The 27642-nt window shown below is 40.4% G+C and overlaps 1 long non-coding RNA gene across 1 annotated transcript in view; it reads left to right on the top strand.

Annotated features, from left to right (window-relative positions):
* Nucleotides 1-27416, top strand: part of LOC309389867 — a 42535-nt gene extending 15119 nt beyond the window's left edge. The window contains exons 2-3 of the long non-coding RNA XR_014175021.1: nucleotides 15168-15222; nucleotides 27404-27416. This is a non-coding gene — a long non-coding RNA (uncharacterized lncRNA). The remainder of the gene's footprint in view (nucleotides 1-15167; nucleotides 15223-27403) is intronic.
* Nucleotides 27417-27642: the final 226 nt, after the last annotated feature.

Here is a 27642-nt window from a genome sequence, read left to right on the forward strand (position 1 = left end):
TCTCCTTGATTAGTTTCCACCCATTGCTTCTTGTTCTACCCTCAGGTGCTTTGGAGAATAGTTTGATGCCCTCTTCTTTGTGGCAACCCCTGAGATATTGGAACTCTGCTATCATGTCTCCCCTAGTCCTTCTTTCTCTTAAGCTAAACATAGCTTATGCACATGGATTGCATTATGGTTTCGGCAACCAATGACAAAAAGGTTAGTCATTACTGCTCTGTATCATACTTGCTAATAATACCTATATGTAATTCATCAAGCTTTCAAAATGTATAGCAGCAGAGCTGAACATGAAGGGTAAATACCTGGCATCTCAAAACTTCTGTTTCAAAATACTTCTGTATATTTTTTATTACACAGACTTATATACAACCCAATTTCTTCAAGATTCAAGAATGTATTTTTCTATATGATTTTTAAAGTTAAGAATTATTGCAGAATGGATAATGGTAGGCTGAGTTCTGTGCTCATTCATTTTAATGTGCCACTCATTTCACTTGCAAAGAAATATGAGTTTAATTTTCTTCATAATGCTTTTTGGTGATTTATTTATAAACTTTAGCATTTGTTATTTGGGCCACATGCTATTGCTACTACTGATGTTCCACAGTGGAGATTTTGGAGGAATTTGTCATAGTTCCTAAGCCAATAATAATGTTTTTGGGAAAGTTGATAAAAGTGGTATTAGTTATTTACATTGTCTTTACATTGTCTACAGTCCTGTCTTTGTAAACCAATTGAGGTCACTTTTTACATTTTAAATTGGATTAATGCACTAGAATTGTTTCATGTATATTGGATACCTTAGAAAAGATTTAATAAGGTTACAGTCATGCTGTTACTGAGCATCAAAGTTAAGAGATGGAACATTAGTTCATATAATTTGGTCTTGTCATATTAGTGTCATGTTTTATGTCAATTTCAGTAGAAATATCAATATGACTTTGGATCATTTCTTGTCTGTTCTACATGTGTATGTTTTTGGTGGCTATTTCTCTTATATGCTCTTCATATGAAACCTTTATGTTGAGACTTTCCATTTACCTGGAAGGATTTCAGTGGTGGGATTCAATTTTTTTTTACTACCAATTCTGTATGTGTGGCTTGGTGGGCATGGCATGGCTTGCTGGGTGTGGCTTGCTGGGCATGGCAGGGGAAGGATACTGTAAAATCCCCAGTTCCTCCTGATCAGCTGGGACTCAGGAGGCAGAGAATAGATGGGGGCAGGGCCAGTCAGAGGTGGTATTTACCGGTTCTCCAAACTACTCAAAATTTCCACTACTGGTTCTCCAGAACTGGTCAGAACCTGCTGAATACCAGCTCTGCCATCCACACACACAACAACAACAACAACAACAACAACAACAACAACAACAACAACAACCAGGACCAATGTGCATCTGCTTCCTGGAACACAGAAGTAGAATAAAGGAACAATGCATATTCTGATCTTCATTTGAGTTCCAGCTCTTCTCTGAGTGAATGGAACTCACTTTCTCATTGTATCTCTAGGGGAATTCAACATCAATTCTTGCCAAGGTCTTGCAACTGGATGTGTTGCTCTCCCTTCCTAGAATTACTGAGCTTCAGTTATCTTTTTCAACTCATGTCTCCCCCCCTGCATTCTATATTTTGCCAAACTTTTTTAGTCATTGGTTCTTATGAATTGGACTGAACTGGCTAAAAAAAACACCCTTGGGTTTCAAAATCATATTGGAAAGAAATGATTAAAAGATAATTTAACAATGCTCCACAAATCCTTTAGAAAATGTGGCTAACTGATTGAATATGATAATGGAAAGATAATTAAATAAAGGTTAAAATATATGGAATATGGGCAAATATGAAACTGTTATGGGGAGAATCCAAAGCAAAGGTATGTGATTCACTTTTATACCTGATAATTAAACAGAGTTGCTAAGTGATTGAATATGACAATGGAAGGACAATTAAGTATGGGTTAAAATATATGAAACATGGACATATATAGAACTTCTAAGATGATGAACAAAGTGAGATACGTACCACTTGTTATTCTATAGATCTATTTCGAGCTAATTAGCTCTCATCAGCTAGCCATACCCTTACTGGGATTTGAACCTGGGCTGTATTATATCTTAGGCAGGAGTCTTAGCCACTAAGCTCATCACTTCTGTGATGAGCCGAAGGACAGAAAGAGGGAGTAGTGAGCTTCCTCCCATATTTAGGCATACCAGGGGTTGTAACACAAATACATACCTATTTCCCTGGCTCAATTGATAAGGAGGCGAGCCTGTGGCTTAGTGGCTAAGACTCCTGCCTAAGATATAATACAGCCCAGGTTCAAATCCCAGTAAGGGTATGGCTAGCTGATGAGAGCTAATTAGCTCGAAATAGATCTATACTAGTCTCCATTTATTTATTTATCAGTACAAATACAACACAAATATAAAAAGGCAAAATTAAAAATAAAAATATGGTTTTCTGCCTGCATGGTCTTCTGTGATGAGCCGAAGGACAGAAAGAGGGAGTAGTGAGCTTCCTCCCATATTTGGGCATACCAGGGGTTGTAACACAAATACATATACATACATACATACATGTATGTATGTATGTATGTATGTATGTATTTATGTTACAACCCCTGGTATGCCTAAATATGGGAGGAAGGTCACTACTCCCTCTTTCTGTCCTTCGGCTCATCACAGAAGACCATGCAGGCAGAAAACCATATTTTTATTTTTAATGTTGCCTTTTTATATTTGTGTTGTATTTGTATTTATCAGTATTTATTTATTTATCAGTACAAATACAACACACACACACACACACACATATGTATGTATGTATGTATGTATGTATTTGTGTTAGTGTTACAACCCCTGGTATGCCTAAATATATATATACACACTAAATACACACACACACACACACACACACACACACACACACGGGGATGAAATACACTAATGTGGCTTCGGATGGGTGTGCAATCATCCATCTTCCTTCATTGCTTCAGTCAAACTAACCCTCTCTATCAATCTTCTTCTAGAGTAATGTTCTTTTCATGTCAGACTAATATCCCTCCAACACTATAAGCCAACATCTTGGATATGGAGGAACTGGGAGTTGAAGAGTATTATTTCTCCTATAATAATCTTTGTGTGCCAGAGTCATAAACATCCTGATTTTCACACATTAGCAATTCTGTTCAACTTTGCATTCAATATACAACCTTCACAACTCTCTGGTGACAACTGCAGACCCTTGTAAATATTAAGCAAGAAAGCGTAATGCCACAGACTGTTCTTCTTTCTGTCTACCTGAACTGGCACATTAGTTAACACAACCTCATCATCCAATACATCACCTGCCAGTTCTCTTATCCCTACATTATGGGTTAAAGAAAAAGGCTATGCAGATTGATAACATGCATTTTTTTCTTCTTCCACAACTAAAAATAAGGAGATTGACCTGAAGGATTGATTTGCACACGAGGTGCCCAACTTTATCAAAAGATGTTGCTCACTGCAGCATCCCTGGTAATACTACTTTAAAACAAATATTTAGATCTGTACATGCTTTTTATTGGACCATTTTTATTTTCTCTCTTCATTTCTGCCATCTGTCTACATGTTTTGTGATTGCCCTGCTTTCTTTATTTTGGGGGGTAAACCGTCACCTTATATCAGCCAAACTGTTTCATTTAATGTTATAAAATATTATACAGTATATCTATACCTGCATGTATCTATATATACAGTCACACACACTCCATTCTCTAGCTCACATATAAACTAAAGAAAGAATGGAATTCCATTGTCACCAAAAATAGGGCTACAGACAAAGGTTCCTGTGGGGAATTAAATATATTTGGAATGCCCTCAACGCTCAGTGCTTTCTAGTACATTTTAAATCTACTACTTTTTTTTAAAAGAAGATATGTCATGAAGAATAGAAAGTTATTTTAAAAACAATTTTACTGCTTTGAGGATATAAACAAAGGCCTAGCCCGAGCCCACCTCACTTCTGAATGCCCTTCAGCACATTAAGGTCCCTTGGGGTGTTATCCCCCCCACCCCCCCAGTTCTGAGATAGAGAACAAAAGCATCTTTGAGGTAAAAGTGAATTCAAACATCCTTCTTGCCCTGTCATTGTAACTGGTTGGTAACTATTGCAGGAGATTTGAAGTGAATCCACTGATCCTCCCTTCAGTATTTACACAGCCTCCATGCACATCTAAGAGCATTAAGAGCCATGGTCCAGTATTGCAAGGTAACTCTTTCCACTGCCAGGTGTTCAGTCCTGACCAGCTCAAGGTTGAACTCAGCCTTCCATTCTTCTGAGGTCAGTAAAATGAGGGTCCAGATTGTTGAAGGCAATATACTGACTCTATGAGAGCTGTGGTGGTGCAATGGTTAGAATGCAAGCTACTTCTCCTGATCACTGGCTGCTAGCAGTTTGGCAATTCGGGTCTCACGGTTGACTCAGCCTTCCATCCTTCCAAAGTGGGTAAAATGAGGGTCCAGATTGTTGGGGGCAATATGCTGACTCTGTAAACCGCTTAGAGAGGGCTACAAAAACACTGTGAAGTGGTATATATGTCTAAGTGCTATTGCAATTGCTATCAACCGTACATGCCAGATTGAACACTGCATTTTTTGCATAAGCCTTAGAAAGTTGAGGTAGGGGAAGTAATTTTCATGGAAGAGTGGGACAAAAAGTTAAGATAGCAGTACCAGGAATGTTACATCTGTGTCTGTATGGGAAGGAGACAGAGTGCCTCGTAAAAAACATCAATGTACTCTTTGTAAGCAAACATTCCCATTGAATTCCCAAGGTGGACTTGCTCAGGCTGCAGACAGCCAGTGTACATCACCCATCTCAACTTTCTTATGCTAGAAGAACAGGAATGAAGCAGCCAGGGGCGGGCTCTTCAAATGACCTTAGTGCCTCAGAAGCTCTTTGTATCTGTTATAGTGGGAAGTGAAAGTATTTCTTTTCTTGTGGATACTGGTGCCACACATTCCGTGGTGACCAAACCTACTCCTCCTAAATCTAATCAAGCTGTAACTGTTGTTGGAGTTTCTGGACAAATGCAACATCAATCCTTTTTGCAACCCTTGGAAGTACACGTTGGAAGAAAAAAAATTGACACACAGCTTTGTGCATATGTCTGGTTGTCCTGTTCGTTTTTTGGGATGTGACCTGCTTTCAAAATTGCAAGCCACTATTTTTTTTAATTAATGAAAAACCTAAACATGAATCACAAATATCTTTTTTTACCTCTTTTGTAATCCATATGCACACAAGACCTCCTGCAATCCTGGATGCAATAATGTTCTGGGTTTGGGCATCAGACTTCCTAGGATGAGTGGAATACTTCCCTCCTGTGGAAATTGCTCTGAAACCTGAGCTGAGTCTATGTAAGTTAAACTGCATGCTATATCCCAAAAAGCTAGAGCAGGACTAAAGCCAATAATTAATCAGTTCCTGGAATATGGTCTTCTCAAAAAAGAGAAATGTCCTTTCAATACCGATTTTGCCAGTTAAGAAAGCGGATAGTTCTTTTTCTCTGATTTTGGATCTTGAGTCATTAATTTGCTTATAGTGACCATTCATTCCACAATGTTGTGGCCTGCCAGCGGCCAGCAGAGCTGGCAGCAGATTTGGACAGTGAGGAGGTTGGAGAATAATAAGGGCCAGTCCTGGAGTCTGGGGAAGGCTCTGTGAGGGCTTTGTGTCAGAGGCAGAGAAGGAGCCAGAGTTGTATGCCAGTTATCAGCTGCCTTCAGAATCAGACATCAGTGGGGCAGATGAACAGCTGGATCCTGTTCCCAGTGTGCGCATGTGCAGAGTTTCCAGATAAAGGGAACAGCTAAAAGACAGGGGTCGACTTGGGAGTAGGGCCACAGGTGGATGATGAATGGCCCTCCCAGAGGAAATAAAAGAGGAGCGGAGTGGAGTTTGCAGGAGACAATTAGTTTGCTTAATTGGTTCATGACTCTCCCAGACTCCTTGCCAAGTTCTGCAGATATCAGCCTGTCAGCTCTCCAAGCCAGATAACATCTGTGATTGTAAATCCTCCCTTGAAAGACTTTACTGTATGTGAATGAGCAGAATTCACAGTAAATTAATAAAAGGAGTTTTTGTCGGAACAAGGAGTTGCTTCATGCTCTTGGGAAGCCTCAGTCAGAACACACAGTGCCTAACCCTCTATACTTTGATATCTTTGGTTTCACCTATTTTGGCATGGTTTACTGGTTTTGGCTTTAAAAGATGCCTTTTTCTGTATTTTTCTTCAGTCAGATAGCCAGAAGTTGTTTCAATGGTCAGAAAATGAACAGGTGCATAGCTCTCAGATGTATTGAGCTGTGTTACAGGAGTTTAAAAATAGTTCAAATATATTGTATGTGCCTTTGGGGAGGGATTAATCTTCTAAATTTAATTTTGCTTTGCATTTATACATACAATTTATACATATACAACTTTTATATCTATATCTACACATTCTACATCAGGGATGTCAAATTCACATCATCACAGCGGTGTCATGGGACATGTCAGGACTTTTAATCCCTTCACTAAACCAGGCACAGGGACGGCCAGCGAGTGATGCATCCAGCCTGCAGGCCAGGAGTTTGACAGCTCTGATCTATATCAATGCTTTTCAAATTGGCAACTTTAAGATGTGTGGACTTCAACTTCAATTCCCAGAATTCTAGGACTCGACGTCTACACATCTTAAAATTGCTAACTTCGAGATCTCTTTCTACACACATGTATCAGTGTCCACACATGTCCAGGAGGTTCCAAACACAGGAAAGGAAATGGTTGGCTATTGTTTTCCTGGTACACAAAGGTGGAAGGGCACAGCAGTGGGGAATTAGCCCATAAGAGGAAATGATTACCAGCTTGAAATAACTTGAATAACTTGCAACCATTTTCTTAATCCCTTTCAGTGTCAAGGCAGCACAAACATAGAAGAAGAGCAGCTGAAATGGTAGTTGTGGATATGTCCAAAGAATCCCATCATCATTGGCACATCAAGGTGAAATGTCTCAGAAGAATTGAGTTGGAACCAGGCAAATTTAGAACAGACCCACTAAAATAGAGGACTTTAATTAAAAATGGCTGATTTGTGGTACCTATTTCAATTGATCTACTCTAGCTGTGATTAAGTCTGTATCTAACCTGTAATTAAATATATGACCGAAGTTTGTCTCTAGGATGAAGGCATTCATCTTCATACTCCAAGATAGAAGGTCTCCGATACCCAATGTTTTTTAAAAGGTAGCATTTTCTCTTTTCTCTCACTACACCAATTTCTTTTCAAGTGAAATAGTGTGAGTCATCAATCCATCATGGCAAAAGAGGCCTGTCATGAAAGGAGTCCACCAATTCCTTAACTATTTTTTACCTCAAGCGTTGCATACAAGCTTCCACGTGTTTATTTAGAATACTGGGAACAAAGAAATATTTGGGATTCTGTATTGAAAATGAACGTCTTTGCGGCATGTTTCATACCAAAGGGTATATGTTTGTAGTAGTATACAAGATGCACGAATCTGGCACAGGATGGATTAAGTCAGATACATGAATCTCTCTCCTATGCACAGCTTAACTGGCTAAGGAAGACCAATGTAGTCCTTTTACAGTCCCACCCCACTTCACAACTTTTCATTTTGGGGATTCTGGGAAATAATTCATATTCTGAGAGAGAAGTTCTATGAGGCAGCAATCAGTCAGTAAACTTACCATTCACTCACTGTCAGAAAACCCTTTTTCAGGCACATGTTATAACTGCCATAACCCAGTTCTGAGCTGTCACAAGTAAAATGTTTTTGAAACTTCACTATCCCATCCAATATCTGATCTTTACATGAATTTAAACAAAGAAACAGACATGACAATGATACCATCAAGTAAATTTGGGGAATTTAAAGATAAATCCATTCATTTATCTTTATTATACTAAATCACAACTCCAAGTAGTAGAGTTGAAAATTTTGGCCTGGAATAGCAGTTTGAAGCCTATGGATAGCTTGATTTATTTATGCCATCACAAAAACGTATATATTTACATAGAAATAAATCCCATTAATTTTTAAGGAAATTACTCTGCGTTAGAATTTGAATTTCTGGGGGGAAAAAAGATCTGAAAAATTATTGAGGTAAACATTCCGTTCATGCCTAATCAAAATGTGAGCTAATATAAACACCTGCCATGATAATGAAACATAATTGAGTATATTATTTGTATAATCAGATGAACTGAAAGCTGAAGTATTGATAGTTACTTTTCTGTGTAATTATCCTTCCCTGGTGAGCTTGTTTGCGCGAGTATGTGCAGTCATATGCATACAGATAGACCTCGACTATTAACCACACACTGAGCAACTATTGAAGTTATGACAGCACTGAAAGGGGAGATGTATTATTGGTCCTCAAAGTTGTGGCCATTGCAGTCAGCCCACAATCCCGTGATCATAATTTGGGCATTTAACTGTCAAACATTTGCAGTCACACAGTCACAGTCTTCTGTCATCACATGACTGCCATTTGAGACTTTCAAATGTCCAGCTTCCAACATGAAAAATCAATGGAGAAGGTGTCAGGAAGTCACAGGTTATAGTCACATGATGTCACATTTAATGACCTGTGGTTTATTTGCTTAACAACCACATCCAGACCTAACACTGTAATTTGGTTAGTTGCCAGTTCCAGTTGCAATCACTAAGTGAGTATTACCTATATATTTCTAAAAGAAAATTCATCAGTTATTCATTTAAAACAGGGATGTCAAACTCGTGGCCCGCTGGCCGAATGCATCATGCACTGGCCACATCCACGACTGGTTTAACGAAGGGGAATAAGTCACGATGCGTCATGTGACAACACTGTGACAATGCAAGTTTGTGACCCCTGATTTAAAACATTGTCATACTGCCCTTGAATAAAAGGTGAATGCAGGTTGCTTTTAAAATGATCACCAACAAACCTTTCTGGAGTTCTATATATCTGCTATTTTTATATTTCACTTGATCATATCTATCTATCTATCTATCTATCTATCTATCTATCTATCATCATCTATCTATCTATCTATCTATCATCTATCTATCTATCTATCTATCTATCTATCTATCTTTCATATTACTTAATACCCATTTCACTTATGCTAGCAATACAGAGCCAGTGTAAATCCACTATGGTATAGCAATTAGAGTATAGTTTAGGACACCCTCAAATTCCCACTTGACTACGAAACGTGCTGTGAAACTTTTGGCCAACCCTCAACTTAATTTTTATTTGGCAGATCTGTTGTGAGTTTAAAAAGGAATGATATATCATATTTGGAGTACCTAGTGAAGAAGTAAAGACCTTCTGTGGAAGAAGGAAGCAAGGCCTTACTTAAACTTTGAATGGTGGGTTGGAGGCTATGCTTTAAACCAGCCCCCCCTGTTATGTCCTCGACTTACGACCTGACAGCCAGCAACAGCCAAGCCGTGCCTGATTGGCTAAGACATGGCTTCGCTGAGCGCGGGCTGTTCGGGCCGTTCCTATTGGCTGAATACTTGACAGCTCCATATAAATAGCTGTCAAGCAGGGAAGGTGCCGAAGCTGCCTGTACATAATTCTGACTGCTGTTTGTTGTTAATACAGTTGTTGAATCACCTCATCCCTTTGGCCAATCCTCTACACCCCCCGCCATCTTTTTGGCACCAGGGACTGATTCTGGGGAAAAAGTGGTTTTGCATGCTGCCTGCATCCCACATATGAGGTTTCATTTCTTTCCTCAGCCCAGTTTCTGGCATGCTGAGGCCCAGTGCTGGTCCATGGACCAGAGGTTGGGGGTTCCTGGTCTAAACAATGCAGTATTGTCCTGAAGGGAGAAATCAAGTACCTTAAATGTCATTTAGACGTAAGTGAGGTGGAAATTAAACACAGCAGGCCTTGTGATTCTTCCTTCAAGCTACCAGACCTGAACTGCTACCAGACCTGAATTATAAAAACATCTAAAGAATGTTTTAATTGGGGAATGGCTTATTCATCTAGAAAACAAGAGGAATTATTTAAAATAATCTATAGAACAATTGCATTTCTAAGTGAAGAGCTGACATAGGAGAGGCTGTTGACATGCCAAAGTAAAGTAGAATAAAATATGGATTAAAATATAAGATTGAAGACGTGGCATAAAAGGGACAGTTAGAAGCTTGCTTAAAGGGACAGGGAAATGTCATCAGCCTTCAACCACAACATGTTCCAGTAAATGTCCCTATGTCAAAAGTCCAAAACCACAAGGTTCAATTAAAGTTTGTTAATGACACGTAGTCCATACCTGTAACAAAAGGAGAAGTAAGACCCCCATCTCCTTATAAGGCTTTTTCCTCAAGGTAACCAATAAGAAATGAGTTAAGTGTTTCCGTGTTACACTGTCTTTGAGAATATATAAGAATGCGTGCTTCGATAATGAAGTTCGTTCAGAAATTCACAACGTTAGCCATGGGCTAACTTTTCTAAACCTGGCTGCCAAATAAACTTTTCCTGTATCCTGAGAAGTCTAAAGCCTGTCAATTTCTGCGACAAAAGGGCAGTGTTGGGGAACCTTTTCAGCATCGAGGGCTCAAACGGGAGCGTGCATGCGCGCAGGGGAGCACTGGAAAGCAAAAGAGCAGCTCCCCGGCACACACGCATGGGAGCGCCAGAAACCAGAAGAGCAGCTCCCTGACGCACATGTGGGTGCCAAGAAGCTAAGTTCTGGTTTCCTGCATGCACATGTGCGCTGGCCAGCTGGTCTTCGCACTCGCATGTGTGCCGGAAACTGGAAGACCAGGAGACTGGCACGCATGCACATGCCAGAACCCGAAAGAGCAACAGGCAATGGCTGGCTTGCCACTTCCAGCACGTGCGTGCAATAGGTTCGCCATCACAGCCATAGAGTATTGAGAATGAGTAAGGATACCAACAACATTTTAAAAATTTTGACCAATTTGTGGGGGGGGATTGAGGGAGAGAAGAGAATGTATAAAAATATCCCCGATGAAATAAGGACTTGGGCAGGTAGATTTCATACTTGGTACGAAGAGACACCCTATTTGAGCAGCCAATGATTGTGGCTCAAATGTTTTATCAAACCCATTCATTTCTTGCTGTCAGGGAGAGCTGTTCCATTTCTGATATTTCAGTGCCAGGCGTTTGCTATTACAAAGCAAATGCCAATGGCTGTCAGGCCTTTGCAGTTTCAATTGGCAAACTTATCTATGTTCAGCAGGATTAGATGGAAATATCTCTCATTCAGATGACGCGCCCATCCAAAACTGAACCAGCCTCAGGAAAACGGACATTATTACCTTCAAAGCAATCATTTGCTCTGCTTTCCTTAGAGCAAACTTTGAAAAATGTCCTCCAGACCATTTCTCAATCTGTTTTGCCTGTGCCTGGAGCGTTTACTCTTTGTATTAAGGTGGCTATCTTTGAAAGTACGCTTACACTCTCCGTGCAATGAACCTTTGGTCAAGAATTTTCTCATTTTCTTATTGCAGTTTCACAAACTTCTTGCAAGCAATAAGAGAAATGTAGAGGAATGCAAAGCAGCTGTACGGCTGTCAGTCATTCAGCTCCCTATTACAAAAAGCTCAAGTAACACAATATCCTAAACAATACAGCAAGCTAATTGGGCTCCTCCTATTCCTATAGAGTTGCAATGTGCAAGTTTTGAGCCAAGGTAGCACAGTGATTAGAGTCCAGTACTGAAGGCTACTTCAGCTGACTGCTAGCTGCAGTTCGGCAGTTCAAATTTCACCAGTTCAAGGTTGACTCAGCCTTCCATCCTTCCGAGGTGGGTAAAATGAGGACCCAGATTGTTGGAGTCAATAGGCTGACTCTGCAAACTGCTTAGAGAGGGCTCTAAAAGCACTATGCAGTGGTATATAAGTCTAAGTGCTATTGTTATTGCTACTTTTCTAGGCCAAGATATCTAGATGGCATGCCAGGGGTCATATTTCCCATAAAGAAGGAGATGTGGTCAGAACAAAAATTATGAATGAAGACAAATATACATGTCCCAAGATAATGTTGCGGGATCCAATCTGGCCATTCACTGGGACCAGAGGTTTAGTCTTCTGAGTTTTCAGACTCAGGGAACTTCTGTTTCATCACAATCCCACACATTCTGGTGACAGAGAAGTTCGCTGAAGATGGGCTCCAGCACAAGTACGAAATCTTGGAAGACCAAACCTCTAATCCTGGTGACCAACCCAGATTGGATCCAGAACAAAAAAATAAATAAATTGGCTTTCAAATTAAACACATTTAATAAGGACAGCAATGCATTTAGTAATTTCTACATCTATCATGAATTTGAATGCAGGTAGTCCTCAACTTACTACCACAATTGAGTCTAGAATTTATGTTGCTAAGTGAGACATTTGTTAAGTGAGTTTCAACCCACTTTACACCCCACTGTGCCACATTTGTTAAGTGAATCATCGCATTTGTTAACTTAGTAAAAATTAGGTTGTTAAGTGAATCTGGCTTCCCCATTGAATTTGCTTGTTAGAAGGTTGCAAAAGATGATCGCATGAGTCCCGGACACTGCAACCGTCATAAATATGAGCCAGTTGTCAAGCATCCATATGAAAATCACGTGACCATGGGGATGCTGCAAAGGTCATAAGTGTGGAAAATAGACATATGTCACTTTTTTCAGTGGCTTTGTAACTTTGAACGGTCACTAAATGAACTCGAGGATTACCTGTATAATGTTTGGAAGTCTAGGAGAGGGATAATCTAAGGATTTCAGGAGTTGCCTTCTATATGCTTCTGTTGAAGAACTATTGATGTACATCTGGCTATTGATGATAATTGAATCTAAGCAACTTCCTGTTTTAAGTCTAGAGTGAACTTTTCTATAGTCCACCTAACATATGTCTTTCACTTCCTCCCTTTCCTCCAAACTGCCAGCCTCAACAGTGAGCTGCATTATTATCTGAGCAATACATGCACTACTCAATCTTCTAAGAGACACTGCTTATTGCCAGAGGTTTTGTTCCTTCAAGTCCCTATTTTCCCATTAGCCAAATGGCCTTCCGTATACTTTATACTAGTTCAAATTATGCATGCTTCAGATGCCGCATATCCCAGGTGCCTCATAGCAACATAAACATAAAGATAGAAGGAAGAATGAAGTTGATAATATAATTCTCCCCCCTCCCTAAAAAAATATTGGTGCTTGGGGTATAATAGGTCCATTCATATTGCACAGATGTTCAGCAGAAATGAGATCTGCAACTCAGTGTAAGATGGAGCATTACCTACTTTTATTACTCTGGCGATATAGAATAAAAGAGAGGAACATGGAGCATGACCTTTATGTATCATAGAAGGAAATGCTGCCTTTATAATACCAACTGTAACTGCAAATATGTTCTCCTGAAGGCTGAAAAATAAGCAAATAAATGGCCCACACTGGGAAAACTCTTGGTGGTTTTACTATGGATACTTTAGTTAAGACAAGGAATGAACAAGAGGTAGGGAGAAAACTAGTGATTCCAAAAGGAAATGTACACTGGAAATACAACCTGACCCCAAATAAATAATTCAAACTTCACCTCATACCCTCCAGGCTAGAATTCTAAAAGTGCTGGGTTTTAGCCATCTAAAATTACCCTGTGTTGAAATAGGTCAAGGCCTATGTTGATATTAAATTCCAATTCATTGTGGCCATTGATGGAATCTGTTATTAGCATTCTGCCTTGCTCCAGCAAGAAAGATGGTATCCAGAAAAACAATCGTTTACCTTCACAACTTGCCCAGCATCACTGTGGTCATTTGCATGATAAAGGCCATCTGGGACCAACTGAAATGGCTGGATTTGTTTTGTTGCAAATTAAGACCATCAATTATTAGATTTGTATGTATGTCAGAATCAGGAATGCATGAATAAGCTGGAGATGTATAGCTGTACTGTATAGTCTTAAATTGATAAACAAAGCAAGTAAATTGGAAATAGAATAAAATATTAATAGGAAGCATGCATTGCATTCAATCAATATATACTCTTGAGCATCTTGTTGTATGACTGACCAGTAGATGAATCTTAACACTGGAAAGGGAGTTTATTCCTTCCCTTCACCTAAGACCAGCAGGCTACCTCAGGCATATAAGACATGTACATAAGGCAAATCATTTCTCTTTTCAGTAGAGAAAAATAGCTTGGGGAGAAACAGCTGGGGGCAACCATCACAAATAACTCCATAATCTCCATTTGAAGCAATGACTTTCTTCTGCTTAAGGATGTGGCTAGACCTGTCTCTTCAATCACAAATAAGGCATTTTATAACATTAAAAAAAAGTTTGGTTTTCGTAATGGTAAGATCCCCATTTCAAAACTGAAATTACACAGCCTCCTTTTAATTCTTCCAGAAGAAAGCTAACTCCCAGGGTAGGCTATTCGAAGGCGGAATGTAAAATGACAACTATGAACACTATTTTCTTGGTTCTAAAATCTCTTGCAGGATCAGGAACCCATAGGGAAAAGGCTTGTGCAGGAAAGATGAAGAAAACATTGGATAGAAGAAAACATTTCCCAAAGCAATATGGAACATACCTAATTTAAAAATTTAAGAAATAATTGCAATAAAACTAAGAGATGAAATTACCCCATACAGTATGTACTATGTATGTGTATATGCTACCTTTTATACTCGTGTTCACATAGATTGCACTTCAGGCAACTTAACCATGAGAGTAATCTGATCCCGAGTATAATGAATATTTCATATGGTTTGGAAATAATGCATCTAGTAATGTAACCTAACATTGCATTTTTGGGGGTATCCAAAGGTATTATTATGTTCAGTCTGCAATCAATTATGTTCCAACTTTTTTTAGTTGGATTTTTTTTTACAAGTCTTGTTATCAAGTCAGATCCTTATATCTTTGTATTTATTAACCCCCCCCCCCCCAAGTGAAGAACTGCATTTCTCTGAATTAAATTAAATCACATAAGTTTAAAGACGTTTTGAGTTGATTTTTACTATTTAGTCTATATTAAATCATCATAAAAGACAAATGAATAGTAATTTCTGACAACTAACTTTTGGGGAAGCATAAATATATTTAAAGCTGGAAATGCAATAATCAAGGTTATTTTCATGATGATTACATACTGTTTCTAATTATAGGGACAACATGCTTTCAATGTTGAAGAATCTGACCAAGAAGACACTCACATTCAAGGTAATTTGGAAATACTGATTTTTGCATATAATTTTTGGTTGGGATATAAGACTGAGATTGCTTTGATCATTTCACTGCATTATGTACATTGGGAAAAGGAAGAAGGGAGTTTGAATTACAGTGAAAAGCATAGGTGACTTTACATCGAATTAGCTTGCCATTCTTTTTCCAGAAGCTCTTTTATCTCATTTGCCTTTCTGACTTGATGCTTTCTCTTAGAAATTCTGGATACATAATTCATTAATATCTTCATCCAAATTCAAATGTGTAATAAGTGTTTCTCCTCATATTCTTTGAGATTGGTTATTTTCCTGATGATATTTCATTACTAGGCTAGATAACATCATCAGTGCACAAAGATCACATAACTCTGTTGTTTGTCAGTTTTTTACCCTTAGAAACTTCTGGCAGGATGAGTTGCCCTAATGAATTTCAGATGATCCAATAATCACATGGTTAAAGGGTTCAGGGTTTTGGTTGTCATTGTTTGTCAGAACCTAATCAGTTTCTGTGCAGTGGTGGGATTCAAACATTTTTACTATAGATTCTGTGGCCATGGCTTGGTGGGTGTGACAGAGGAAGGATACTGCAAAATCTCCATTCCCTTCTGATCAGCTGGGACTTGGGAGGCAGAGAATAGATTGGGGGTGGGGCCAGTCAGATGTGATATTTACCGGTTCTCTGAACTACTCAAAATTTCCGCTACCAGTTCTCCAGAACTAGTCAGAACCTGTTGAATACCACTTCTGTTTCTTTTTTGTTATGTTATATTTTTTTTTCATTTTCATAACATATAACCACATGTATACTATTACAAAGCCAACATTGCATTATATTATTAAATGTTTACATCAATTAATCTTACCATCAACTCCCCCCCCAAAATTAAACAGTTATTGGCTCTTCTCTCCATACACCATAATTATACCTTATCCATCACTTTCTTCTCCCTCTCTCCTCCTTCTCCCTACCTCCTTTCTTCCCTCTGTCATCCTTCTCTTCTCTACTTCCCCTTCCTCTCTCCTTCTCCTCTCTCCCCTTTCCACTCCTTCTTTCTCTCCTCCTCTTTCCCCCCCTCTCTCCTATCCCTCTCTTCTTCCCTTACCTCTCTCCTCTACTTCGCACTTTTCATCTCATTTAGTTGGTGTATTCCAGGTTCTGAGCAAACTTCATTTTATGTTGGTGGTATTTACAATTCCTTTTCAATATACATATTTAATTTAACATGTATCTTCCTCCTTCTTTTTTTAAAAGAGAGAAAAAAAGTATACATATATAGTAATTGTGTTTTTAACCACCACCACCCCGCCTATTTTTGGCTGAGATGTAGACCTGCTTACAATTCCCAGCTATTCTCATCATTATATTTATATAATTATGCATCCTTACAAGCCCCAAATTTATGATTCTGTCTTTAAATCTCAGTAATTTTCCATTGTAAGTATATTTCATGTTCCCTCTCCATTTTTCCATATCTTGGCTTAGGTTACCCTTAATTGTGTTTAAAGACAATCCTTAGTGTTCAATGTTCATTACAATTCCCTTAATCTACTATATAGGATAATAACCAGCACACATCTCACTTTGTTCATCATCTTAGAAGTTCTATATATGTCCATGTATCGTATATTTTAACCAATGCTTAGTTGTCCTTCCATTGTCATATTCAATCAATTAGCAATTCAGTTTAATTATCATGTATTAAAGTGAGTCACAGACTTCTGCTTTGCAATCTCCCCATAACAGTTTCATATTTATTCATATTCCATATATTTTAACCTTTATTTAATTATCTTTCCATTATCATATTCAAACAGTTAGCAACTCAATTTTATTGTCATGTTTAGGAGTACACCACATATCCCAGCTTTATATTTCCCCATATAACAATTTCTAGTTGTCTGATTTTTTCCTAGTAAGTGTTTTGTCCCACTTCTCTGTTCCTGTCTTCTCCCTTTTCTTTCTTTTGACATGTCCACTCTCCTCAATTTTCTTCAAGCCACTGTCAAACCTAAAGAAATCTTTTATATTTCTCTTTGTTGGGCATAACCCCCTTCTTCAGTTTTCCCTATGCAACTGGCAATCTCCATAAGGTCTTTTGTCTGCTTTTTATTTCCTTTTGTTGGGACACATCCCCTCTTTTCAATTTTCTCCATACCACTGTCGAACCCAATGAAGTTTTTTGTCTGCTTTTTATTTCCCACCATTTCTGCCTCTTCATTATCCCTCCCACCTTCTTCTTTCACTTCTTCCTTCACCACCTCTGATTCTGTGTCACAGACACCAAGATTATTTGTGACTGATTAAAATACCTGGATGTAAGCATATCTGTGTTATAACTGTAAATATATAGAAGAACAGGAACATTAAATATGAAAGAATTCTATTGGCATTTGTTGATAGAAATCACACTTGTAAGCACCTATTAATTTTTAATAGAATATAAATTTTAGCACTTTTTATTATTTTGCAGTTTGAGGTCTATAAAGAAATTGGAAATAAAAACACAAGATACACACTGAAATAGATTTTTTTAATGCATGCTTCTTAAAAACATTGTATTAGTCATGATAGAGCAGTATTTTTCAACCTCAGCAACTTTAACATCTATGGACTTCAAGTCCCAGAATTCCCCAGCCAGCATGGCTCCTCTTTTTGCTATGAGAAACAAACATTATGTATATCATTTCTGACTATTTCTGGGAAGCAAGGCAAAATGTTGGGGATTTTTTGTCTAACAAGAAAAGAGGATTAACAGTATCAATTTTAGAAGTTGGAAAAGAGAGTGGAAAACTACAAAAAAAATATGTCATTTTCCTTTCTTTCTCCTCACATTATCCTGAGGATTGTTCAATAAAGTAAGCTGAATTGGCAATAGATTTTAAACAGACAAAAGTATGTGTTTAATGCAATCAGTGACGTGCAGTGAGGTTTATGGCTGGTGAGGCTGGTGACGTCATCAGGAAGGCGGGGAATGGGACCACGTGTGCAGGAGGCTGAGGCAGAGAGAGGCAGGAGAGAGAGAGAGAGAGAGAGAGAGAGAGAGAGAGAAAGGAAAGAAGGAAGGGAGAGAGATAGACAAAGAGAGATAGACAAAGAGAGAAAGGAAGGAAGGAAGGAAGGAAGGAAGGAAGGAAGGAAGAGAGAAAGAGAGAGAGAAAGAGACACAAGGAAGGAAGGAAGGAAGGAAGGAAGGAAGGAAGGAAGAAAGAGAAGGAAAGAAAGAGGAAGGAAGGAAGGAAGGAAGGAAGGAAGGAAGGAAGGAAGGAAGGAAGGAAGGAAGGAAGGAAGGAAGAAATAGAAAGTGAACTTATGATCACAATTGAGCCCAAAATTTTGGTTGCTAAGCAAAAGTGTTTTTAAGTGAGTTTCACCACATTTTACAAGTTGGCCACTCCCACCCATTTACATGACCACCAAGCCATGCACACAAAATAGGCCATGCCTACAGAATAGATAGTAAAACATTTTGAAACTCACCACTGGACTGGACATACAAGGAATTTGTCTCTGGTGCATAAGCTCTCATGTACATACAAACAACATAGGATCCTTCCTATCCTATGTGACTTACTGCTGTTTGACCATCTGCCCCTTGCCCATTGCCAACTACAATCCAACTACCCCTTGCCATCCACCATTTACCACCCACCAGCCCCACTTCTCGATTGTCATCCAACCAACCTACCATCATCACCCCCCCCCCATCTAAGACTAATGATTGGACTATTCTTTTTTGCTGCAACCATGCTTTTCAAATTATACTGGACTATGACATTTTCAGCACAGACCCTAGGCCCCGACGAACTCTTTTAACACTCTATGTATTTAAGGTCAGACCTGATCCTACTGCGGGAGTCCCCCCTCTCGCAGGTGTGGCCCTCCGCCCTTTCGAGGGCCCACCTTGATGATGGATTTATTAATCTCGAGAGGTGGAGGAAGCGGAGACTTAGGGGGTTTTTAGTTAGTTGTTTTTTAAAAAATTGTAGGGGTGGGGGTTCAGGGGTTGTGGGGTGGGTGGGTCAGGTCAGGAGCGATGAGAGAGCCGGGTCTCCAGGTGTGGTCGCGAGCAGAAGGAGCGGAAGGGAGGAGGGGGGGAGGATATCGTTCCTATACAGGACTCTTTAATCCCAACGGTTGCAGGGAGGGGCAGATACGAGGACAGATTAAGAACTTACAGTCGGTTGGGAGACAGTGGATGCTGGTTACACCCGGTCGCTTGTACCAACCCCCGCGTTCTAGGTGGTCAAGAGTTACAGACCCAGGGCCTGAGGCTGTTGTTATGCAATGCGAGGTCCGTTGTTAACAAGGCCCCCATCATTTACGATCTAATTTTAGAGGGGGAGCCGGACCTCGCGGGAATAATGGAGACCTGGTTGGGCCACCAGGGAGGTCTTCCCCTCGTGGAAATGTGCCCACCAGGCTACCGAGCATTTCACCAGCCCCGGGCCCAGGGAAGGGGCGGTGGGGTAGCAGTAATTATTCGGGAGGACTTAGAGCCAAGGGAGTCTACTGTGCCACAGACGTCCAGATGTGAATCCCTTGTTGTGAAATGGGGCCCTGGGAGACAGTTGGGCCTGCTGATAGTATACCTGGCTCCTCGCTATACATCAGCGGCCCTGCCTGAACTCCTCGAGCTGATCGCATCGGTGGCGGTTGAGACCCCCAAACTTCTAGTGATGGGGGATTTTAACCTGCCATCGATGGGAGAAGCATCAGAGGGGGTTCGGGAGTTCATGGCTTCCATGACAGCCATGGACCTGACTCAATTGATTCAGGGCCCGACACACGAGGGAGGACACACCCTGGACCTTGTTTTTGTCTCTGGCCAGTGGTTGAGTGATCTGGGAGGAGGGGACTTAACCATCACTCCCCTGTCATGGTCAGATCACTCACTCCTTCGTCTTGACTTCCCTGGTGCTACCTCTCGCTGCGGGGAGGCGGAGCCGGAAAGCACTAGATGGTTCCGCCCCAGGCGCCTGATGGAACCAGATAGGTTCCAGACGGAGCTTGGGCCACCCTCTGTAACCTTGACCCGCCCCCAGGTAGAGGACCTGGTGGTCGTGTGGAATAATGCGACTACCGGGGCCTTGAACCGGGTGGCGCCTTTGCGGCCTCTCCGGCGGCAACGATCCACCCTGGCCCCTTGGTTTACCGAGGAGCTAATGGTGATGAAATACCGCAAGAGACATCTAGAGAGTTGTTGGAGATCCTCCCGTTCTGAATTTGATCGAACACAGGCACGAGCCCATTTAAGGACGTACCTTGTGGCATTGAGAGTGGCCAAACGCCAATATTGTGCCACTCTCATTGCATCCGCAGAGAACCGCCCTGCCGCCCTGTTTCGGGTGTCCCGCTCCCTCTTGTTTCAGAGGCCGCGGGAGGCCCCTCTACAGGGCAGGGCAGAGGAATTTGGGAAATATCTGCAGGATAAAATCGCTCAAATCCGGAAGGATTGGGTCCCTGTCAGTGGTCCAATGGAGACGTCCGTGGCTAGTCTTGAGGAATCGACCTGGGAGGAGTTTGACTTGGTTGCCATCGAGGATTTGGACAGAATGCGTGGACGACTGCGACCCACCACATGTTTATTGGACCCGTGCCCCTCCTGGCTTGTACTGGCATCCTGGGAGGTTACACGAGACTGGCTCCTGGGCCTAGTGAACGCTTCGTTGAGCGAGGGGTCTCTCCCGGCCGCCTTGAAAGAGGCGGTGGCGAGACCCTTGCTCAAGAAGCCTTCCATGGACCCTTTGGAGCTGGCCAATTATCGTCCTGTCTCCAACCTTCCCTTTTTGGCGAAGGTTGTAGAGAGTGTGGTGGCTTACCAGTTTCCACGACATCTGGAGGAAAATGATTATCTAGACCCGCGCCAGTCCGGCTTCCGACCCGGTCACAGCACGGAGATGGCCTTGGTCGGGTTGGTGGATGATCTCTGGAGGGCCAGAGATAGGGGCTGTTCCTCTATCCTGGTCCTATTAGACCTCTCGGCGGCTTTTGATACCATCAACCATGGTATCCTGTTGCGCCGGCTGGAGGGGTTGGGGGTCCGGGGCACCATTTTGCGGTGGTTCGGCTCCTACCTTTCTGGCCGGACGCAACGTGTGTTGGCAGGGGAGGAGAGGTTGACCCTACGCCCCCTTACTTGCGGGGTACCACAGGGGTCGGTCCTCTCGCCACTCCTGTTCAACACATATATGAAGCCGCTGGGTGAGATCATCCGTGGTTTCGGGGTGGGATATCATCTGTACGCTGATGATACTCAGCTGTACATTTCCACCCCGAACCACCCCAATGAGGCCGTCGAAGTGATGTCCTGGTGTGTGGAAGCTGTACGGGTCTGGATGGATGACAACCGACTCAAACTCAACCCCTCCAAGACGGAGTGGCTGTGGGTACCGGCTCCCCGGTTCAGCCAATTAATCCCATCATTGGCCATCGGGGGCATTCAACTCGCCCCCGTGGAGCGGGCGCGCAATTTGGGCGTCCTCCTGGATGCCCGGCTGTCCATAGATGACCATGTGACAGCCGTGGCAAGGGGGGCGTTCCACCAGGTCCGCCTGATGCGCCAATTGCGCCCCCTACTGGACCGGTCTGACCTTAAATACATAGAGTGTTAAAAGAGTTCGTCGGGGCCTAGGGTCTGTGCTGAAAATGTCATAGTCCAGTATAATTTGAAAAGCATGGTTGCAGCAAAATGCGCTGGTGACGTCTCGCTTGGACTACTGTAACGCTCTCTACATGGGGCTTCCCTTGAAATGCACCTGGAGGCTACAGTTGGTCCAGAACGCAGCCGCGCGGGTAATTATGGGGAGTACTAGGTACTCCCATGTGACACCGTTCCTGCGCGAGCTGCACTGGCTTCCTGTGGTCTATCGGGTGCGTTTCAAGGTTTTGATAACGATCTTTAAAGCGCTCCATGGCTCAGGACCTAGTTACTTGCGGGATCGTATTCTGCCCCATACATCCCTGTGTCCAATCCGCTCGCACAGAGAGGGTCTCCTCCAGGTGCCGTCCACCAGACAGTGTCGAGGGGCGGCGCCTAGGAGTAGAGCCTTCTCTGTGGCGGGCTCAGCCCTGTGGAATGACCTCCCTCTGGATATTAGGAATACCTCTGACCTCCGCTCCTTCCGTGTAAAGCTCAAGACCCACCTATTCCAAGTAGCTGGTCTGGCTCAACTATGATCTAACTGTATCACTCCTGACGGGTTTTTTATTTGGGTAATTTAATTGTATTTATTTAGGGGTTTTTAAACATTGTGATTTTAATTGTTTTTATTCATCAGCCCACCTCCTCCTTGTACACGTCTTGGTATACGTCTTTGTTATATGTATGTCTTGTCTAGATATGTATTTTATGTGTTTTATTGTACGCCGCCCCGAGTCCTTCGGGAGAGGGTGCGGCTAAGAAATAAATATTTATTATTATTATTATTATTATTATTATTATTATTATTATTATTATTATTATTAACAAAGTGATAAGTCATAGATCATGAGCTACAATCATAAATCATACGATGCAACCAACAAGGTGATGATCGTAAGATAAGTTATTTCATTATCTGCACTCACAAGATTTAATCCTATATTTAGGAAACTTTTTTCCATACATATTTACTTTTCAAAAGAATTCAGGACTACAATATGTTTATATTACTAACATATTAAAGGAATGCTTTTCTTGTTCTTGGAATAACCATAATAATTATTCATTTCATTATTCTTTTTCCCTATTTAAAGGAAAATAATTATAAATAATTATTAAAGGAAAATCAAATGTTGAAGGACGCTAGTTGCTTTAGGAGCTGTTGGTCCTTTTGCAAAAGAGAATCATTTTAAGTTCGATAGCAAATGACTTGCCACTCAAATTTTACTTTGATTAATGATCAAGTACTTGGTGATTTTTGCTCATTATTTCCAAGGAAATACATTTTTAAAAGCTCATTTCATTGAAGGGAGATTTTTTTTAAAAAATAACTAAATTATTTTTTCCATTACAGCTTTTTCCTCTACCTTAATCTAGGGACTTGAAATTGTTAATTTAATCATTTTTATTGTATAGAAAAATAAAATAAAAATCCACAAAACATGGCTCTTTTAAACAAATTATTACTACTGTTATATGCATATAGCCAAGTCATGTCATACAATTAATGTATTAACATTTTAAATCAGTTAAGCAGTTTTAGACAGGAATAATTAGAAACTAAGTATATAAATTAAGAGGTGCCAATTTTCTAAATCATCCTCTAGTCAGGAATCCTGGCAATAAAATGTTTATTTGGTTATAAAATTAGGTAATGGATATTCACCTTATTTTATTATCATTGTTTTCCCATGTTCTTTTTTGCTTAATTTCAAAAGTGTTACTATGTAGTTCAAAAGTAATTAGTACCAATAAATGCTAATGACACTTCTAGGACAAAATAAATCTGTAAAATAAATTCTGTCTAATAGGGAGCGTCTATGATCAAAGGCTACATCATATATTGTAAAATACTATTATAGTTTTATGTCTCCAACAGTTAGCCAAACACTTTTTTTTTTGCAAATGTACACAAGTATCCAACATCACAGTTTTTGTTATTGTTGGATTAGTCATAATTTTAAAATGTATACAAATGTGGCATACACAGCCTAAAATGGATTTTCATTGACGTGCATATATGAATTATTGAAACAGCAGCAGCTCTCATTCATCTCTATAATAATTTTTTAGAGTACCTTAGCCTCAAGATATGTGATTTGCTGAATGTCAGAAGTTCTTCATATAAATTGATCTGGGAATTTTGAACCCAGATCCAATACTTCTCACATTCGCTTGATTCCTTGCCAGATTTGCACATCTACTGCATATATGCATGATCTTTGTTCTAGTATTCATTGCGAGGACAGCGCAAGCCATTCCTTTGTTCTTACTAAAGAACATATTTATTAAAGTTTATTAAGAACTGGCTTATTAAAGAACAGTTTGGTGTAGTGGTTAAGATACTAACTTAGAAACCAGGAGATTGTGAATTCTAGTCCTGTTTTAAACATACAAGTCAGCTGGGTGGCCAGTCACTCTGTTTTAGCCCAACCCACCTCTCAAGGTTGTTGTTGTATAAACCAGGAAGAGGAAAGGGTATTATATATGTTGGCCACCTAGAATTGCTTGTAAAGTAATGAATTAAAACCAAATCTAATGAATAAATAAAATTAATTAATTAAAAGCATTAACTTTTCCTACATAACATTTCCTACATGAGATATATGTTTGTGTGTGTGTGTGTGTGTGTGTGTGTGTGTGTATACACACACATGTATGCACCAGGGACATGCGGTCAGGGGAGGCAGGGGAGGCAGAGCCTCACCGCTCTCATCATGAAAATAAAAAGAAGGGAAAAGGGAAAAGGTGCTGAGGAGCCTTCTGCACACGTGGTCCGGGAATGGGACCACGTGTGCAGGAGGCTCCTCTAGCTCAGCCTCCCTCATGAACATGTGGTCCCATTCCCCGCCTTCGTGAGTCAACATGAAGGGGACCGTGGCTCGCGCTGATGATGTCACCAGCCTCAACAGCCATAAACCTCACCGCACATCACTGGTATGCACTTCTTGTGATATAACTTTGGGACCCAGCATGCCAAAAAAAAATGTTTCTCTGCTGTCTTATGGAATAATTCATCTTATAAATTACTATCAACTTCATTTGGGAAAACATCTTTCCAGAATGGTACTTTCCTTGTTTATGGAAGAGATGCTTGAATTCAGTATGAATAAGTGGGAGAACATTCAGAATAAATAGAGATTGATAGATGATAGCTAGATAGATGATATATGATGGATGAGAGAGAGAGAGAGAGAGAGAGACCGAGAGAGTAGGAGAGGGAGAGGGAGAGAATATTCACAGCCTACAGTTATACCATGAGAATAGGGATTTCTAGGGACTCCAATATCATAATTATCTGGCAAATTTGGGCTCCAGAATGTCTCTTTTAGCTCAGAAGCAAAAGCATATGACTAATCTTAGTTATGTTCACGTATTAGTGTTTTCATTAGATGATTCTTGAGACTCTCTACACTGACTGAATGGAATGAGGGAAGGGAGATGTTAAAGCACCTGTGCTATAATGCACAGTGAAGACAAACCATATCCTTAATGAAGCAATTTGCATTCAGAAGACCTTCTGGCATTTAGCAGAAATGAAGACGGGTGCCAAAGCCAGAGTCCCTGTTTTCTACAAAAAAACACAACCCATATCGTCCATTTTATTGCAGACATCTGGACTAGTTCTAAAGCAGGGAAGACACATCTGTCACAAAATAACCTCACCAAAATCCTTCCACGTTTAATGTAGTCGCAGGGCTATTTGAAATAGTGATAGGAAGAATTGCCCAACTTGCCACTGCATTAGGGTAAAGGGTTCAGACGGAGGCAGGTTGCTAACTCCAAAGAATTCATATTATCATATTATGGAAAATGGGCCTATTGTTGCATATATCTTAAGAGACCACTCTGGCAATTTAAGATTTTGATACAGCCAAGGACAGCATTTTGCTTAATTTGAAGGATGTGTCAGAAACATGTCCCCAAAGTGATTTTTCAAGAGGCAAGTGGACTTTCTGGTTTTTCTTAGAAGATGTTTTGCTCCTCATCCAATAAGTTTCTTTAGCTCTGACTGGATTGTGAGGATTGGAAGGATCTTCAGTCAGAGCTGAAGAAGCTTCTTAGATGAGAAGTGAAAGATCTTCAAAGAAAAACCAGAAAGTCCACTTGCCACTTGAAAACGCAGCTTTGGGACAACCATGACCTGGATGACTGAGACTCTCCATAGATGTCTGTCAGGAAAATGAGAATTCTAAAAATCCATTGTCACCACAACCTTTCCAATAAGACCTACTCTCTCTCTTGTTGCTGAAGTACCAATACAGGTAATCCTTGACTTACAGCCACAATTGAGCCCAACATTTCTGTTGCTAAGTGAGACATTGGTTACATTTTGAATTTTGCTACGACCTTTCTTGCCATAGTTGTTAAGCGAATCAGTGTAGCTGTTTGGTTAGTAACAGGTTTGTTGAGTGAATCAGGCTTCCCCCTCATTGACTTTGCTTGAAAGAAGGTTGCAAAACCCAACCCAGGACTGCGCAACCATCATAAATATGAGCCAAATGTCTGAATTTTGATCAGGTGTCCATCAGGATGCTGCTACAGTCGTAAGCTTGAAAACTGGTGATAGGTCACTGTTTTCAGTTCCATTGTAATGTAGGACAGTCACTAAGTGAACTGTTGTAAGTCGAGGGCTACTTGTAATGAGACAGTGAGACATGTGACATATGAGACACATATGGAATCAGGGGCCATGATTAATGTAAGCATGCATTTGTTAACCTTTTTTTGTAATCTCTCAGGACTCTGCTCCACTTTTAACATCGTGAAGGGCCCTAAAAGAGCTTTTGTTTGTATGAGTTATATTTATGGATAACTACCATGTTAAAAAATTAAAATTGATGCTACTGCCACTTTTCAAGATTCTTTGATGGGATTTTAATATTGTATTATTTTTCAACAAATAATTTTGATTTTGTGAACACCTGTCTTGTGGGACTCTCAGATATCAAAGGACCATATTTTTATTAGATTATGATGTAATCTAATAAGAAAAATAGAGTGCTTTTAATTTTTTTCATTCATTTTATTGAATACTTGTATTTATTTTCACCACACCAAGTCCCTTCCATTCTTTGTGTGTGCACTATATTACGTTTTTTTGTAAAGGAAAACCTTGGCATTTTTCTCTGTTTAAATACCTTTCTGTTATTTTCAGCCTATTTCTTTACAAAGACCATTTTATGTAATATAATTACATAACAGTTCCACCCCTTTTTGTGTTTTCTGCACATCTAAGAAACCTTCCCTCCATCCCATTGTCAAAAAAATAATTACTATTTTTTAAAGAAAGTCTTGAGACGTTTCATTCAGTTCTTCCGTCTTCAGTTCCTCAGGTATCAAAGTTACTTTGTAGCTAAGCAACAGTTTTGCTGCATTCTATGACCTTTCTTACCACCGTTGTTAAATGAATTACTGCAGTTCAGAGGTACTATTCAACCAGTTTGGACTGGTTCGGGTGAACCGGTAGGTCTGACGATCAGTTGGCCCCACCCACACATACCTGCCCTATCTTGTCCTTTATTTCCTGCTCTCTAGCTCATCTCAATCGCATGGCACAGCTGATTTCCCGCCCCGCTGTTTTACTTATTGCTACTGACTTGGAAGGTAAGCAGCTTAGCTTCTAAATGCTCCATTTTCAGCACTGCACACAAGCGGTTTAGGTGCATGTATGCACAAAGCGTGCACTCCAGCGGTGGGTTTAAAAAGCTTTTAGAACCTATTCTGTAGGTGTGGCCTGTTTTGTGGGAGTGGCTCAGTGGTCATGTGACTGGATG

This window comes from Natrix helvetica (genome assembly GCF_964273705.1).
Source record: "Natrix helvetica genome assembly, chromosome: 3".
NCBI classification, from domain to species: domain Eukaryota; kingdom Metazoa; phylum Chordata; class Lepidosauria; order Squamata; family Natricidae; genus Natrix; species Natrix helvetica.